Source organism: Heterocephalus glaber, unplaced genomic scaffold (genome assembly GCF_053883595.1).
Source record: "Heterocephalus glaber isolate CG9 unplaced genomic scaffold, H.glaber_assembly_v1.0 deba00000546, whole genome shotgun sequence".
Classification (NCBI taxonomy): domain Eukaryota; kingdom Metazoa; phylum Chordata; class Mammalia; order Rodentia; family Bathyergidae; genus Heterocephalus; species Heterocephalus glaber.
Window position 1 is genome coordinate 6874478 of NW_028258147.1, and position 18441 is coordinate 6892918.

General features: G+C 36.4%; 1 protein-coding gene and 1 non-coding gene across 4 annotated transcripts in view; one reads left to right on the forward strand and one right to left on the reverse strand.

Moving 5' to 3' along the window:
* Ahcyl2 (adenosylhomocysteinase like 2) overlaps positions 1–18441 on the reverse strand; it is a 194622-nt gene that overhangs the window by 96799 nt on the left and 79382 nt on the right. The window lies entirely within an intron of this gene.
* Positions 16689–16795, forward strand: LOC147829613 (U6 spliceosomal RNA). The gene has a single exon (XR_015448826.1). It is a non-coding gene; the product is annotated as a U6 spliceosomal RNA (small nuclear RNA).

The following is an 18441-nucleotide window of genomic DNA, read 5'->3' on the forward strand; positions in this document are numbered from 1 at the left end:
TCCCTTGTTCACGTGTCTTTTGTCCATCTAATTTTCAGCCCCAGCCAATGAACCTAAGATGGGTATATAACAGAGATTTGGAGCCTGGGACTGCAAATTCCCAAACAACTAACTGATAGCAGGATAAAGGTTGGCAAATCTGCCTTCACTGTATATTTGTTGCCTTTATTACCTTGAAACTTTGGGCCAGATGCCTGCGCAGCTTTTTCACATAGGCATGTTAATCACTTGAGGGATGTCTGTCTAAAAACTGGAAACAGGGCCGGGGATTTAGCTCAGTGGTTCCGGGCCTGCCTCAAAAGTGCAAGGTCCCGAGTTCGATCCCAGTACCAAAAAACAAAACAAAACTGGAAATGCAAGATTTATTAGCCCTAAACTTATCTAATCTATCTTATCTCCCTTCAAGACTGAGGGCAAGATAAGAGTTACTAAAGCATTACAAGGCATTTTCAGGATTTGCAGGGACATTCTCAGTCACCAGCTTTTACAGTGTCCAGTTCCAGATCCCCTGGAGGAGAGCCTAGAAGTCATCAGTCTTGTCTTAAACATGTAGTCACCTTGGATTCCAGGATAAGAGGAGCTTCACAGACCACCCATGATGAGGTCATTCTCTTGAGTAGAAGCAATCATATCATGGGAACTGGATTGCTCCCTCAAGTCACAAGGACTGTGCAGAAGCAGTCCTGAGTTAAAGTCAGACCACAGCTTGACAAGGATTACCTACACTGCCAATATGCACCCCTCCCCCACCCTGTGCCCTTAGCTATCCAAACTCCTAACCCTTGGCTTGCTCTTCTTTTTTATAAAACCACAAAGTTTCCATCAACCTCTCAAAAACAGATCTTTAACTTCTTTATCTGTTCTTCCTAGCATGGCCATACTGATTAAAGCTCCTTTCCTGCCCTTCACTGATGTTCTTCTCCTTGATTAGCACTTGGGGACAATCTATCTTATCTCCCTTTAAGACTGAGGACAAGATGAGTTACTTAAGCATTTTCAGGATTTGTAGACACCTGGTGTGTTGGGGCCCGGGAGCCAAAAGTTTCACCTTAAAACTGTGGTATCAGGTAGAGGAAAGTTTTCAAATCTTCTCTGGAGGACTAAAAGCTCCACCTAAACCTTGAAGAATCATAACAGATGAAGTTCCAAGGAATATAAACTCACAGTTTAAAAGTAAATAAGTAAAGGGCCGGGGATTTAGCTCAGTGGTTTCGCTGCCTGCTACACAAGCACAAGGACCCAAGTTCGATCCCCGGTACCAAAAAAAACAAACAAAGCATCAGGAGTAAAAGACAGCAGAAACACATTCGACTACAAAGAGTTCAAATTCTAGTATTAAAAGGCAAAACATAAAATAACTGAATATAATATGTTAAAGAAATAAAATGCTGAAAATATGAGCAAGGGAATGAACTGTAAAAATGATCAAGCAAGGTGAACATAACTGAAATAAACTTGAGTAAGATTATACCACCAGATTAGATAATAGATAAGAAAATTCAATAAGAGGGATCTGAAAAAATTATCCAGAAGACAGAGTTAAAAAATATACAAGCCAGGTGTGGTGGTGCATGCCTGTAATCCCAGCACATAGGAAACTGAGCAAAGAGAATTGCCACAAATCTGAGGATAGCCTGGACTACATAGTGAGTTCAAACCCAGTCTGGTGGGGCCAGGGATTTAGCTCAGTGGTTCCACAGACTGCCTAGCAAGTGCAAAGAGTTCAATCCCTGGTACCAACAAACGAACAAACAAACAAAGAAACAAAACCAGTCTGAACTACATAGTGAGATTCTGTCTCAAAATACTGGGAAAAACAAAAACGAAGGAGAGATTAGGAGATATGGAGGTTAGAAATAGAAGAATTTACTTAGGTCAAATTACAGTTCTAGAAGGAAATATAGGAGAGACTGCAGAAGTCACAATATTCAAGGAATGAGGCTGAGAATTTTCCAGAATGTAGAAAAATACCAACACAGACACAGAGAGACAAATGAAAACATGTAACTACATTAGGGTTTTTTGGTTTTTGTTTTTTGAGGCACTGGGGACTGAACCCAAGTTCCTGCACTGAGCTACATCCCTAGCCCTTTTAATTTATTTATTTATTTTTAAAAATGTATAACTTTATTATCATTCGCTAAACACACACTTGAACAAAAATTAAAATTAGTCAAAGAAAAGCAATGCAAGGGAAAAAAAACTATAATAATATTCAAATATAACAGAACTCAACCAAAGCAAAACTGAAAAGTACTTAAACATTTTTCCATATAATTTTTAAAAAGTCTCAAGCATTAGCAAGACATCAGAAGATGTAATTTGTTTTAGGAAGATTTTCAAAACTAATATTGAACAAATAGTGGTCTGGAGAAAAAATTCTAATTAACTAGTAGACTCCACATGGGCCAAATTTTTTTAAATTTAAATTTCAATATAGTTGTGTGACACGTGATAGAAATATAATCTGAGAAATATGTTATTAGGCAATTTCATCCATGTGTATCACAAAGTACCACACAGAGTGTCAATTTCTAAGTGGAAACTGAAAAGGTATACGTCAATCATCTGTGACGGCCCCTTGATATTATCCAAATAAGCAGTTAAACATGAGATACATGAGGCTACCACTGGCATAGCAGCACACTGTTTTACAGTAAACTCTTTAATATGCTAGCCCTTTTTATTTTAAAAGAGAATATCTCACTAAATTGCCCAGGCTGGCCTTAAACTTTCAATCCTCCAGCCCCAGAATCCTGAGTAGCTGGGATTATAGGCATGTGATCTATACCCAACGTAATATAACTTAAAAAAAACCACTATATTCACATATATCAGAATAACACTGAAGAACACCAAAGAAAAAAATGTTTTGAAGTAGCCACAGTGACCTACTAAGAAATGACAATTAGCTTGCTGGCTGATTTTTTTTTTTTTTCTGGTACCGGGGATCAAACTCCGGACCTTGCGCTTGCGAAACAGGCAGCAGTGCCACTGAGCTAAATCCCTGGGCCTGGTTGATTTCTTAACAGCAATACTAAAAGGAAAAAAATCAATGAACAATATCTTTTGGTATACTGAGACTGTCAATCTGAATTTTATATCAAATGAAACTGCATTTCAAGAATACAAGAATAGCCACACACCTGTAATCCCAGCAGGAGGATCACTGTGAGTTTGAGGCCACCCTGGGCTACATAGTGAGTTCACATCCAGACTGAACTACATAGTGAGAACCTGTCTCAAAAAAACCAAAATTTTAAAAAAACCAAACAGGAATAAAGTCAGACATAGTGACACATGCCTACATCCCAGCACTTAGGAGGCTGAGTTTGAGGCCAGCCTAAATCACATAACAAGACCCAGCCTCAAAAACTAAAACTAAACAACAACAACAAAAACAGAGGAATAAATACGTGTGGTGGTTGTAGACTCCTATAATCCTAGCACTCTAGGAGGTTGAGGCAGGAGGACTGCCCTGAGTTCAAGGCCAGCCAGCCTAGGCTACACAGTGAGTTCAAGGCCAATCTGAATTATATAGCAAGACTCTCTCTCAAAAAAAGAAAATTCAAGTCCAGCCTGGGCAATTAATGAAATCCTGTTGCAAAATTGAAAAAAAAAGCAGGAATAGGGCCTGAAAGTACCACCTAGGGCCTGAAAGTACCACCTAGCTCAGTGGTAGAATGCATACAGCCCTGGGTTTGAAAAAAAAAAAAAGCAGAGACAAAACAACTTTATAGGGAGCAAAACATCTGCCACAAACTTGCTTCAACAAGGAAAACTTCAAAGAAAATAATCTTAGATAGATTAATAACTTTTTTTTGGTACCGGGGATTGAATGTAAGGCTTCTACATTGAGCTATATCCTCAGCCTTGTTTGTTCGTTTGTTTATTTGTTTGTTTTTGAGACAGGGTCTAGATAAATCACTAAATTGCCCAAGCTGGACTGGAACTTTGATCCTCCTGCAGCAGCCTCCCAAAGTGCTGAGATCATAGGTGTGTACCATAAGGCTCAGATTAGAATATCTGTCTTAGTTACTTTTTTGTTGCTGGGACAAAATACCAGATACTTACAAGTAAAAGGAGGAAGGAAAGGTTTATTTTAGCTCACAGTGTGTAGAGGTTTCAGTCCATAGTTGGCTGGCTCCAAGGCAGGGTGACATGGCAGAGGAGTATCATAGATGAAAAACAGTCCAATGGCAAGGCAAGCAGAAGGCAGGAAGCAGTGAGCCTTCCTTTCTCCTTTTATTCCATTCAGGTTACAAGTCTACTGATGGAAGGAGCTTTCCCATTATCCACACCCAGAACTATGATAAACCAATCAGTGAACTAATCCAGTTATCACACTCTTAATCCAGTAACACAACAGTCATGGGGGCTGGGGATTTAGCTCAGTGATTCCAGCACCTGCAAGCGCAAGGTCCCGAGTTCCATCCTGGGTACCAAAAAACAAAAAACAAACAAAAAACCAATACAATAGTCATGATCTAGCCACTGCCCCAAACTCCTCCTATGAGTGCATGAGGCTTTGGGGTGGGGGACATCTAAATATAAGCCATAACAATATCTGATATACAAGAAGGGATGGCAAAATATTAATAATTATTAGTTACTGTAAATAAACACTGTTTCAGATAATAATGTCTATTTTGTGAGGTCTAAAAGCTAGGAGAAAGGATTTTTGGATGTTTTTAATCATAAAGAAATGATAAATGTCTGAGAAGACAGATATATTAAACTCGATTTAAACAGAATATAATACATACATGTATAAACACCACATGGAACCCTATTCATATGTACAATTATTATGCTTTATGTATCAGTTAAAATAATTTAATGTGAAATTCTAAAAATCCTTAAAATATTGGGCATTGATAGCACATAGGCAGAAAGAGAGTATATAAATTAAAGCAGAAAATTCTTTTTTGTTTGTTTGTTTGTTTTTTGGTACCAGGATCAAACTCGAGTCGTTGTGCTCGCGAGGCAGGCGCCGGAACCACTAAGCTAAATCCTCAGGCAAAGCACAAAATTCTTAAATTCTTATGTTTGCGAAGAGATTAAAACTAGTAACTTTCAATTTTTAGTACATTAAAATATCTAGTGTTAAGAACAAAAACTGACATGAATATAACTTCCCAAAAAAAGATGGGGAAAAAATAGGGCCAGGGATTTAGCTCAGTGGTTCCACCACCTGCCTCACAAGTGGAAGGACCCAAGTTCGATTCCCGGTACCAAAAAAAAAAAAGATACTGGTTCTGGGGAGGGAGAAGAAAAAGAAGGGAAAAAAAGAGAGAGAATGGAAGGAAAAAATGGAAACAGAGCTTCTGTAAATAAGGAGGGGAAGAAGGGTTGAAGGGAGGGGAAAGAAATGGGAAAAAAAGTAGAATCAAGATACATTATGTTTGGGGTTTTTTTTTTTGGTACCAGGCATTGAACTTGGGTCCTTGTGCTTGTGCAGCAGGCGGTGAAACCACTGAGCTAAATCCCTGGCCCTCAAGATACATTATGTACAGGTACAAATTCCCTATGATGAATGTGATCATTATGTATATCAAAAATGTACCAAGAAAATTAATTTTTAAAAAAGAAAAAATTTTTAAAAAAGAAACTGGTTTTGTAACTATTAAATCTTTTTTGGGGGGGGCAAGGGTGCTGATGATTGAACCCAGGCCTTCATGCACACACTCTCTCCACACACCACTGAGCTATATCCTCAGCCCATCATTAAATATTTAACCTTTCTTCTTCTTTTGTGTGTGTGGGTGGGGGGGCTGTTTTGAGACTGGGACTTCCTATGTAGTTCAGGCTGGCCTTGAACTCATTAGATGGCTCAAGCTGGCCTCAAACTTATAGTGATCCTCCTGCTTCAGCCTCTCAGTACTGAAGGGAAGGGGAGTATTGGCAGGTAAATATAGAGGAAAAGGAAGAAGAAAAATTATCAAAATAATAATAATTCTCAGAATTGAAATGAGAATATTTCCCAAGGCCAAAAATAATGTATGAACTCATCCAATGCTCTGGGCAAGGAATACAAAAAAAAGAGAACATACCAAGGCACATCAGATTTTAATAAAATTTTAACACTGTAACCAAGAATAAAAGGAAGATTTTAAAGGCTTCATTTGAAGTGGGCAAAAGAACTATACAAAACAGAAATCAGAATCCCATTAAACTTCAAGAGTAACAATGGATAGGAGCCTCTTGGGCTGCTGTACCACTGCACCAGAGTGCTGAGGACGTGAACCTCACGGGCGACAAAACACCATCCCCCCCACCCCCCAGCTGTGCTGAGCCATTACCTGAATCCACATTGCAGAGTTGCAGGGATCATAAAGGACACTGTTCTGAGCTTGAGAAGATACAGTAGAAGTGAACAACAGAAAGATGAAAATTAAAGCCCACCAGAAAAGTGAAGGAAATCTCTGCAATAAAGGCACACCAGACTACCTTAGTTGGGGGAGCAGTGGTATGGACCAGAGGAGCGAGGCTGTAAGCAAATCCCAGCCAGGGCTCCGCCCTGACCCCAGAGGCTGGGGCACACCTACCCAAGGCAAGGGCCTGCCTGGAAAAGAGCTGCACAGGCACACAAGCAACAGCCAGATGTTCACCCAAATACCGTAAGTAAGTGCGCGAGACCCTAGCCAGAAGCTGGCTCACACAACAGGAACTGGGGTGCACAGCCCCCAGCCAAAGGCCCTCCCAGACAACAGCTTCATAGGGGCCCTAGCCAGTGGCACACCTAGATACCATCCCAAGTGTGCACAGGCCCCAGCCAGAAGCCCACCCAGACAACAGGTCAGCTCAGGGATCCAGAAGGCCACCTTTCTGAACCCAGGAATTAGTGTACTGGTGAGCAGCAGAGAAAAGGCAGCTCTGTGGCTTGCTGAGAATTGAAAACCACTGGGTGAGCAAAAAGTTGCCTCAACAAAGGCACAGCAGGCTGCATCCGCTGAAATGAGAAGACACATAAACAAGTCTCAAAACCAGACTTCCAGATCACCTAAGGCAACCCCAAAGGAAAACGAGATGAAACACTCCAATACTCAACCACCTGGACTCCCTGAACTGGCAACAAAAGGTGATCTGGAAAAAATGAAATCAGAAATAATTTCTCAGATAATAGCAGAGATTGTGCCCATAGTGCAAGACATGATTAATAAATCTAGAGAAGACACAGATTAAAAAAATAGAGGAGCTGAGGAACATGATGGAATCCCAACATAGGAAACAAATGGAATCCTATAAACAGATTTCCAGAAGGTTAAAAACTCCATTGAAAGTCTACGCAGCAGAATGAACCAATGTGAGGACAGAATTTCAGATATAGAAGATAAGATTGCAATTAGTGACCAGGAAAAGAAAAATTGCTTTAAAATACAAAGGGACCATGAGAAATCAATCCAGCAGCTGCTAGACGATGCAAAGAAGGATAACATAAGACTGACTGGAGTCAATGAAGAAACAGAAGAGAGTGCAGATGACATAAAAAAACTCTTCACAGAAGTGATGGCAGAAAATTCCCAAACGGGAAAAGAACTTGGTAGACAGATAAGGGAATCATATAGGACTCCAACTAGCCGTGATCAAAAAAAATCTACACATAGGCATATAATCATTAAGATTCCAGAAACCCAACAGAAGAACAAAATTCTACAAGCAGTGAGAGAAAAGAAACAAATCACATACAAAAGGAAAGCCCATCAGAATCACAGCAGACTTCTCAATGCAAACCCTCAAGGCAAGAAGAGCTTGGAGTAATGTATTTCAAGCCCTAAAGGAAAACAGCCTCCAACCCAGATTGATGTACCCTGCAAAACTATCTTTCAAAATTGATGGAGAAATAAGATACTTTCATGACAAAGAGCACCTTAGGAACTTCATGAATACCAAACCAGCACTCCAAAAAATTTTAAACAATATCCTAGGAAATGACAACAAGGATCACAACCCCAGGAAGCCCAGCAAAGTGAATCCACTGGGCACAAGAAATTAAAAGCAAAGGGGGAGAATCCAACAAAAAGTAAAAGTCATGGCAATGATAAGTCAATATGTATCAGTTATAACTATCAATATGAATGGTCTCAATTCACCAATCAAAAGAAATAGACTGGCAGAATGGGTCAAGAAGCAAGAACTGAGCAGGGGATTTATTTAGCTCTGTGGTTTTGCCGCCTGCTGCATGAGCCCAAACATCCAAGTTCGACCCCCAGTACCAAAAAAAAAAAAGAAGCAAGATCCAACAATATACTGTATACAAGAAACACACTTAACTCAAAAAGAAACTCATAGAGTGAAAGTTAAAGGGTGGAAAACAATACTCCATGTGACAGGAACCCCCCAAAAAGCAGGAGTAGCTATCCTCTTTGCAGATCAAGTGGATTTCAAACCAAAATCTGAAACACTTCTGGTCCCAAGAATTTCAGATAAGGGACAGTCAACCTGTATGTACAAATCTACTGTGAACATGGGTTTTCATTTCTCTTAAGTAAAAACTTAAGAAAAGAACTGTTGGTTCTTAACAGTAATACAAGAAATTTCTATATTGTTTTCCAAAATGGTTTTATCATTTTACATTCACATTAGCAGTATTAGAAAGTTCTAACTGGTTCACACCTAAGCTGAGATTTGTTCTTTTAAAACCTTTAACTTAATCTCCCTAATGAGTGTATAATATGATCTTGTTATTGTACTGATTAGTATTTTTCTGATTCTAGTGTTGCACACCTTTTCTTGCACTGTACTGGCTATTTATCATCTTCTTATGTCTACTTTTTAATTGGGTTGTCTATTAAGGAGCTGTAAGAGTTCTTTATATATTCTGGTCATAGGTTATATGTATTCTAAATATGTTCTGGTTAAGGACTATTTTTCATTTTCTTAACAATGTCTTTTAAAATTCTAATTTTTGATGGAATCTCATTTATCAATTTTTTCTTTTATACATCATGTTTTTTGTATCCTAGGAAATTCTTATCTACCCTAAATTCATGAACATTTTCTCTTATAATTTCTTCTTAAAGTTTTATAGTTTTAGTCTTTCATATTTAGGTTCATAGATCCTTTCAAGTTATTTTTATGTATGGAAATAAAGGGTTGAGGTTAATTTTTTACATACAGATACCAGGTATTCTAGTACCATTTGTTGAAAACATTATCTTTTGAGTTTATGTTCTATAAATTGAGTTGAGTTTATGTTCTATAAAATGTTAATGTTAAATAATCTTGCAAAACTCAGTGGACCATATATGTGTGGTTCTATTTCTAGATTCTCTGTTTTATTCCATTGATCTATGTCTTTCCTTATGCCAATATTGCCTTGATTACTGTAGCTTTAGAAAAAGTCTTAAAATTAGGTAATAAATGTCTTCTAAACTGTTATTTTTTTCTTTTCCAGGTCCTTTTGTACTCCTACAAAACTTTTAAATTTCAATATCCAATTCTTCATTTATAGCAAGTATACATAGATCTGAATTTTTATATATACCTTGTTTTCTAATCCTGCCAAATTCAAATACAAGTTCTAGGGGCTCCTAGAGATTTCTTAGTATTTTCTCTGTAAATGATCATTTCGTCTACATACAAAGATTTTTTTTTTTTTTTTACATATAAAGATTTTACTTCTACTTTGCCAACCTTATGCTATTCATTTTTATTGCCGGCCTATTTTAGTTTGGGCCTATGTTTCAAAGTTTAATGGACAGATGAAGAGTAGGCATATCTACCCTTGTCCCCACCTTAGGGAGAAAGCATTGTATCATTTCCATTCATATAAGGTGTTTTTGCTGAAGTATGGAGTACATGTATTTTATCTGTTGAGAAGGTTCTGTTCTACTTCTAATCTGATAGCTTTTACCATGAACAGCTGTAGAATTTAGTCCAATACTTTTTCTGCAACTACTAATAGGATCATGTGGCTTTTTCCTTTCCTTTGTCAAAATGATGACTTATGGGGGTGGATCTTCCAATGCTGAACCAACACTGCCATCCCTATAATAAAACCCCATACTACATACTGCCAGATCTGACTTCTAATAGTTTGTTTTGTTAAACAAATTTCTATCTATGTTCATACTTTTTCCTTCTATTATCTTTATCCAGTTTTAGGATTAGCACAATGTTGATTTCCTAAAATGGGGGGAGCCATGTTCCTTCTTTTTTCTGCTTTAAATGTTTGATATAACTTATCAGTTAAAATGTATATGAGCCTGTTGTTGTCATATAGGTAGGATTTCAAGCTAGAAATATACTTTCTTTAACAGGTGCTATTCAAATTTTATATTTCTTCCAGAGTCAGTTTCATTAATTCGTCTTCCAAGGTACTTCATAGAAGTTGTCAAATTTATTTCAAAAAAGATTTTTGTAATATGCTTCCTATATCCTTTTAAATTCTGTAAAATCTGTGGTAATGTCCTCTAGATCTTGATATTGTAATTTTTAAAAAAATGTATAATTGATATTGTGTAATAGGAAGAAAAGCTCTAAAGGAGTAGGGGAAGTGGGAGAGGTGGGGGAAAGGAAAGAAAAGAAAAGCAAAACTATGAGAAAAGGATAAAAATGGAAACAAAGTCTTTGTAAATAGGAAAGGGTGGGCAGGGGAATGGGGAAAAAATAAGAACCAAGATGTGTCATGTAAAGGTACAAGATCCCAATGATGAATGTAACTGTATTGTATACCTAAAATGTACCATTAAACTTAATGGGGAAAAAAAAGAGTAACAGTGGATAATGGTATACTCCTTCGAATCTCTAAAAGAAGATAAATTAGAATTCCAATTGTAGGCCAATTAGACAAAATATGAGGAAAGAATAAAGATATTTTCAAATGTGTAGGGACTCAAAATTTTATTCCCATTCACCCTTTCTTAGGAAGTTATTGGAGGATATGCTTTAGCAAATTGAAGGAGTAAAATGATAAAAAGAAACATGAGGACACAGACAATTCAAAATAGGAAAGTAGTCCAAAGGAGTCCTCAGCATGGTATGAATTCTAATGGCTACTCTGCAGAGACTGAAACCTAAATAGACACAAATGTACTAAAGGACACAACAGTCACCAGTCTTTCTATCACAAAGATTGCAGTAATTTTATCATTTTATACATATGCGTGGTATAGCAATAGGGTAAATTCCTAAAGGTGAAATCACTTAGTAAAAAAATACATTTTCAGGCTTGAGAGATTAATTCTCAAATAGCCCTTCAAATTGTAGGCAGGATGCACTTCCTCCATAAATGTATGAAAGGATCTGTTTCTCCTTACCTAGGAACCCAGAAGGGCTTTTTTTTTTTTTCAACTTTTCTTTTGAGACAAAATCTTGCTAAATTGCCTAGGCAGGACTCAAACTCCTCCTGCCTCAGCCTCCCTTAGTGCTGGGATTACTGGTGCCAACAACCCAGTGGAATAGTTTTTTAAAACCAATAGCCAGGGACAGTGGTGCATGTCAGTAATCCCAGCTACTGGGGAGAATGAGGCAGGAAGATCAAAAATTTGAGGCTGATCTGAGCAATTTGGTGAGATTCTGTAATAAAATAAAACAAAAAGGGCTGCAGGTGTGGCTCAATGGTTGAGTACTTGGCTACTGTGCATGAGGCCTGGGTTCGATCCCCAGAGCCACAACAAAACAAAACAAAGCCCCCTAGAGACCCATGAGCATAAATGGCCAACAGTAAAAGAACAGAGGGAGAGAGGTAGAAGATGAGAGACAGGAAGGGAGGGAGGGAGAAGAGAAGGAAGAGAAGCGGGGGGACAAAGAGAGAGAGAGAGAGAGAGGCCAATGGAGCAACATCCTTGAAATACAGCAAGGGTACTAATAATTAGATATCAATACTGGATTTAAGGCAGGAACCAGTAGTGTGCTTCTTCCAAATAAAACAAGATGAAAGGAGTTCAATCATGATAGCTTCTATTTTCCCATTAAGGTAGGAAATGAGATCTTTCAAGCACAAGGGATGTCCAAACCTCTTAAGTGATCTTCAAGTAGAAAAGGCCTACTATGATATAAACTACATATGACACTACTGAGAAATTAAGCTGTATTAAGCCACATTAAAGTGAAAAGACAATGTCAAGATGAGGAAAATATTCATATTATAATGAAGCTGTTTCTTCAATATGCAAAAACACCCAAAACAATTATTTTTTTTTTTTAGGTACTGGGGATTAAACTTGGGACCCTGCATTTTCAAGGCAGGCGCACCACTGAGGTAAATCCCTGGCCCATTGATTTTTTTCGTTTTAAATCAAGGTCTTGCTATGTAGTCCAGGCTAGCCTTGAACTACAATCCTCCTGCCTCAGCCTCCTGAGTGCCAGGATTACAGAACACCACCATACCCAGCTTCAAAAAATTGGGTTTTTTTTTCCAGTACTGGGGATTGAACTCAGGTCCTTGAGCTTGGAGGCAGGTGCAGCTCCACTGAGGTAAATCCCCGGCCCCCAAAACTGATTTTTAAAAATACCACTAGCCAGGTGTGGTGGTGCAGGCTTGTAATCCCAGAATTTGGGAGATTGTGCCAACAGGATCACTAAAAGTTCAAGGCCTGCCCCAACTACATAGTGAGACCCTGTCTCAAAAAACAAAACGAAACAAAAGAAATAAAAAGACCAATAATCCAATAAAAAAGTAAGCAAAGCATGTCACCAATTTATAGAAAGGGAAATATACATGACTCAAAGAGAAATGCAAATTAAAACTTCAATGATACATCATCTTTTATCCATCAAAACAGCAAAGATCCAGATTTTTTTTTTAGCATAATATTTGTTAAGGTGCCAGAAACAGAGATATTCATTCATATGCATTGCTGGTAAGAGTACAAATTGGTTCAGATTATGGAAAGCAATTTGGTAGTATCTATTAAAATTTACAATCCTCACAATTTTAGACCCAGCAATTCTACTTATAGCAATCCATCCCACAGAAATACTTCTCTCTATATAAAATGGATATGGACAAAATGAACAAATATATTCATTACAGTATTTTTGTCATATATATTTAAAACAATTTAAATGTTTATAAAAGACTGATTTATATGAATTATGGCAATATATATAATGGAAACCACTATAGTGATTAAAACTTTCACGAAACTTTGGGCAAATAGTACATGATGGTAGCACAAGTACAAAGTTATATAGACATCTTCTGCAGTCCAGGATGGAATTAAAGTTGGGCTTATACTCTGCCATTTACATTCACTTAATTTTTATGAGATTGCTAATGAAAGTGACTTAGCATTACTAAAATGCCAACTTAAAAGGATCTGAAATAACTCAAGTGTCCATCAACAGGGTTTTGATTACATAAATGGAAGCGTATTCAAACAATTAAATACTATAACTATAAAAAGAAGATCCTTTCTTTGTACTCATATGAGAAAAAAAGCAAGGTTAATTTCATACTATCCTATTGTGTTAGTGGGGGAGGGGATAAATAAATGTATTATTTATAGTTCTATAAATAGGGCTGAGGATGTAGCTCAGGGATAGAGTGCCAGTCTAGCATGCAGTACAGATGGTTTGATCCCCAGCATCACGAGACAGAAACAAAGCAAAACAAAATATATTTACATAAATAAAGAATAAGAAATTAAGACTATGCCATGAAAAAAAATGTTTTGGATATTAAATTAATATTAATATTAAAATTAAATTAATATTAATATTAATTTGGATATTAAACAACAGACTTACCTGCAAGTCTGTTATCAATCTTACTGCCTAGTGAGAGACTTAAGTTTATTATAATGACGCTTATTTAACTTTTGCTCTTTTCCTAGCTTGGATGGTGCAATAGGGTCTGAAAATGGTGTGTCTGAGGCTGATTGATTTCCAAAGCATCCTTGGATCTGAGATGACATTTTTCCCATGTGTAGACTAGATGAGAAACTGCTACACTTACTCTTTTCTTCCCACAATAATGTTTTATCCTATGTTTACCTCCACTAAGCCCTAACCAACACTTACAATTTAAACACCTTACAATCTTTTAATGATTCCAGTATATATTTAGCTATTTCTGTGCTTTGTGTTTTAGGCATTGTTCATTCAGTTGTGAATATAAAGTGTATACTAGCTGTATGTAGTCTTTACATAGCACCTCCAGTACAGTTACATGCCTCAGAACTACTCTTAAGCTAATATCTAAAGAGTAAGCCCTTTGAAACAAAAAATTACAAACCATGCTATATCCTAGAACCATTCATTTTCCTAGATTTCCAGTCCTGAAAGATAGCTTGAAATCTATTAATTCTATCCCAAATAGTGATAGGTTCCAACATGCAAACAGAGAAAAAGTGATTAGTCAGCTATATCTCTTAGCTGCTGGGAAAAATGACTAAGAACCAGCACAAGTAGCTGTATTGAAATTGTAATTCATATTATAAATAGCTAATGAAATAGAGTGAGAATTGCAGCCAAAGACACAAATGTAATACTCTCTTTTCTCAGTTTCTACCTCTTCTTCCCAATTATCTTCCCTGCCCCTTCCCTTCCTCTAGGCAGCTGCTGGTTTACTCGTAGCTAGTTTTATTTGGTTGACATGGCAACAGAAACTCACCAAAAAAGGGACAAAAGAGAGCTATCTGTTTATGATTGTTTCTAATCCTTTTTATCTGGGTAAGAAGACCCTTAACAAAAAAAGAATCAGAAGAAAGAGAGGTGAAAAGCTAAGAGAAGTACAGGGACCTGCTTGCTGTGTGGTACTGTGCTTCTGAATACTGTTGTTAGTGGCTATGGTCCCAGATCTAGGGAACTGAATAATGGCTACAATTATATTATTTAAAGATTTTTCATCTGTTCACATCTTCAGATCTCAGAATAACATGGCTGTTTTAATCTTCTAGTTTTTATAAACTAGTGCCAAGAAGAAATTTCAGGCATTAAGAGTGAATACAACTAAACTCAGAAATATGTCTCAGAAACACACCCAGAAACAGAGGGGGAGAAGGAATATTTTTTTAACCTGCCCTACTCTTCTGCTATGAAATGAGTATCTTTTAAAAACTTTAATTATAAAAGTCATTCATTTTCACTGTGGAAAACAGTAACAACAAGAAAAGACAAAAAATCTACCATAATCCCAATACTCAACTATTACCATTGCTGACATTTTAGAATATTTCATTCTGGTAAATTTGATATACAAAAATGAAATAATATTAGAAACCTTTTATGCAAATATTATGACATTTTCATATCTATAATACAAGAATTGAGTTATTTAAAATTTAAATTTTGAAATCAGATAAAACTGAGTCCTAGCTCTCCCACTTATTGTGTGATCTTAGACAAGTTACTTAACCTCTGTCAGTGCTCAGATTTCCTTATATGAAAATAAAAAGTGCTTATCTCATTGGCTTATCTAAAGATTAAATAAGATGAATAATAATGTACATATAAGTATTTAACAGAATGAATTCTGCCAAATTTGCTCTTCTTGTATATTAAACAGCTAGTATTCTATTGAATGTGTCCTAGTTTATTAAAAAAATTTATTTTCAGATATTAAGTTTCTAAATGGCAATATAACAAAACTAAATCTAAATCTTTAGGTCTGGAAGCTGGGTTTTTTTTTGGAGGGGGGATGGTACTGAGGATTGAACTCAGGGCCTTTGCACTAAGCTACAACATCCTCAGTCCTTTTTAAATTATTTTTTTTATATTAGAAATATTTTATTCCAGACTGTTTAATTTTCAACACTGTTTATAGCATCTTTTTGTATAAATGCTTTTTTAGTACAAATAAACATTTTCTATATGTAGATTTTTCTTTTTAAACATTTTAATCTTTATTAGTACATGTTTGCAGTGCATAATGATTACATTCATCATAAGGAGCTGGTACACACATACTGTACTCAACACATCTTACATACCTTCCCTTACCTTCCCTTTTCCTTCTCTCCTTCTCTTGGTCCATTCTATTTACAAAAGATTTATGGTGAAAACATTTGAGATTCTTTTTTCTAGCTTTCTGAAATATGTAGTACCTACTATCTATAGTCTATAGTCACCCTACTATGCAACAGCACACTAGAACTGCTTACTCCTGTACTACAACTTAGTACCTAGTGATCAACTTTCTCTGTCTCTCCTGAGCTCTTTTTACCTTGGCCTCTAGTGACCATCATTCTATGGTCAACTTCTATGAGATCAACTTTTTTAGATTCCACATATGTATGAGATCATGTGGTACTGTCTTTCTGTGCCTCACTTTATTTTACTTAATATAATGATCTCCAGTCTCATCCATGTTATTGTAATAAGGAAGAATCCTAGCACTCTGGGAGGCTGAGGCAGGAAGATCACAAGTTCAAGTTCAGCCTGGATAATTTAACAACTTAGTAAGACCTGTCTCAAAATTTAAAAGTGAGGGGTAGAATGTAGCTCAGTGTGTAGGCCCTAGATTCAACACCCAGCAAGCGCGCACGTGCACACGCGCGCGCGCGCACACACACACACACACACACAAAGACTGACGTACTCTAAGCAAAATGCCATAATATTATGTGATGTAGCTTCTTATAAATTAAAAATGACCCAGCTATTCCCATGCTTGGTATTCTCCTGAAAGAATTAAAAGCCTCATACCACAGTAATATATCCATACCCATGTTTATAGCAGCACAATTTGTAATAGCTAAATCTTGGAAGGAGCCCAAATACTCATCTACAATGAATGGACAGTGCTCACGTCAGCAGCACATATACTAAAATTGGAACGATACAGAGAAGATAAGCATGACCCCTGCGCAAGGATGACAAGAAAATTCGTGAAGCATTCAATATTTTAAAAAAGAAATGGATAAAGAAGATGTGTTTTTCTATACAATGGAGTAATACTCTGCCATAAAGAAGGATGAACTTGAAACATTTCTAGGTAAATGGGTGAACCTTGACACCATACTCTTAAGTGAAATAAATTGGGCACGCATGTTTAAATTTCACATTGTTTCTCTGGTGTGAGAAATCAAAAGGGTAAATAAGGACCAAAATGTATATAATAGATATTGGGAAATAGGAAGAAAATCTTCAAATGGGAAGGGGAACAAGAGAGGGGGAAGGGGGAAAGGAAGAAAGGGAAAAGGAAAAAAATAACAGAAGAAAAAAATGAAAACAAAGCTTTTGTAAATAAGGAGGGGAAGAGGGATTGAAGGGAGGGGAAAAAATCAAGATACAGTATGTACAGGTACAAATTCTCTATGATGAATGTGATAATTATGTTTATCTGAAGGGTACCAATAAAATTAATTTTAAAAAATAAAAAGCATATTAATATTAAGAAATGTACATTGTAAACTGAAAAAATCACTAAAAAGGAAAAAATAAACAGTTATGGGTAATAAGCTAGTGAAGGGATAAAATTAAATAAAAAATACTTAATCTAAAAGAAACAGAAAAGAAGGAAAATAAGAGGTGGGACAAATAGAGAGATGATAGATTCATACCATCCATACAATCACATCAAGTGTAAATGGTCAAAACCATTAAATTAAAGGCAGAGACTGTTAGACTGAATAAAAATAAGACTCATCTATATGCTGCCTATAAGAAATGCATTTTAAATATAAAGAAAAATATGCTAAAAGTGAAAAAAGATATACTATGCTAATACTAATCACAAAAAAAGCTGAAATTGTCATATTTATGTAAAATTAAGTATATTTTCGGCCGGGTATTTAGCTCAGTGGTTCTGCCACCTGCCTCACAAGTGCAAGGACCCGAGTTCGATCCTCAGTACCAAAAACAAAATTAAGTATATTTCAAAACAGAATTACTGGGAATAAAGGATACCGTTTCACATTTATAAAAGGGTCAATTCATAGAGGACATAATTTTAAGGGGTTATATATCTGATAACTAAACTTCAAAACAGATGAACCAAACACTGATAGAACTGCCAAGGAAGAAATAGATAAATCTACAATTCTAGGTACAGATTTCAACACCTTTCTTTTCTTAATTGATAGAACAAACAGAAAATCATGAAGACTTGAACAAAACTACCAGCCAACTTGGCCTAATTGACATTCATAGAATATTCAACTCAACAGATCAAAAACAAGGGCACATGGAACATTTAATAAAACATATTGTAGGTCATAAAATAACTTTAAATAAATTTAAAATAATTCAAGTCATATTACAGAAAGTGTTCTCTGAACACAATAAAATTAATTAGGAGACAGTAACAAGAAGCTGTCTGAATAATCCCCCAAATACTTAGAAATCAAATCTAAATGATCCATGAGTAAAAGAAAAAAGAAATTAGACAATATTTTAAGTAAACTGAAAACACAGCATAAAAAAATTTATGAATAATTGGACATGGTGACACACACCTGTAAATCTCAGTACTCATGAGGCTGAGGCAGGAGGATCACTGTGAGTTTGAGGACAGCCTGGGCTACATAGTGAGACTGTATGAAAAATCCAAAA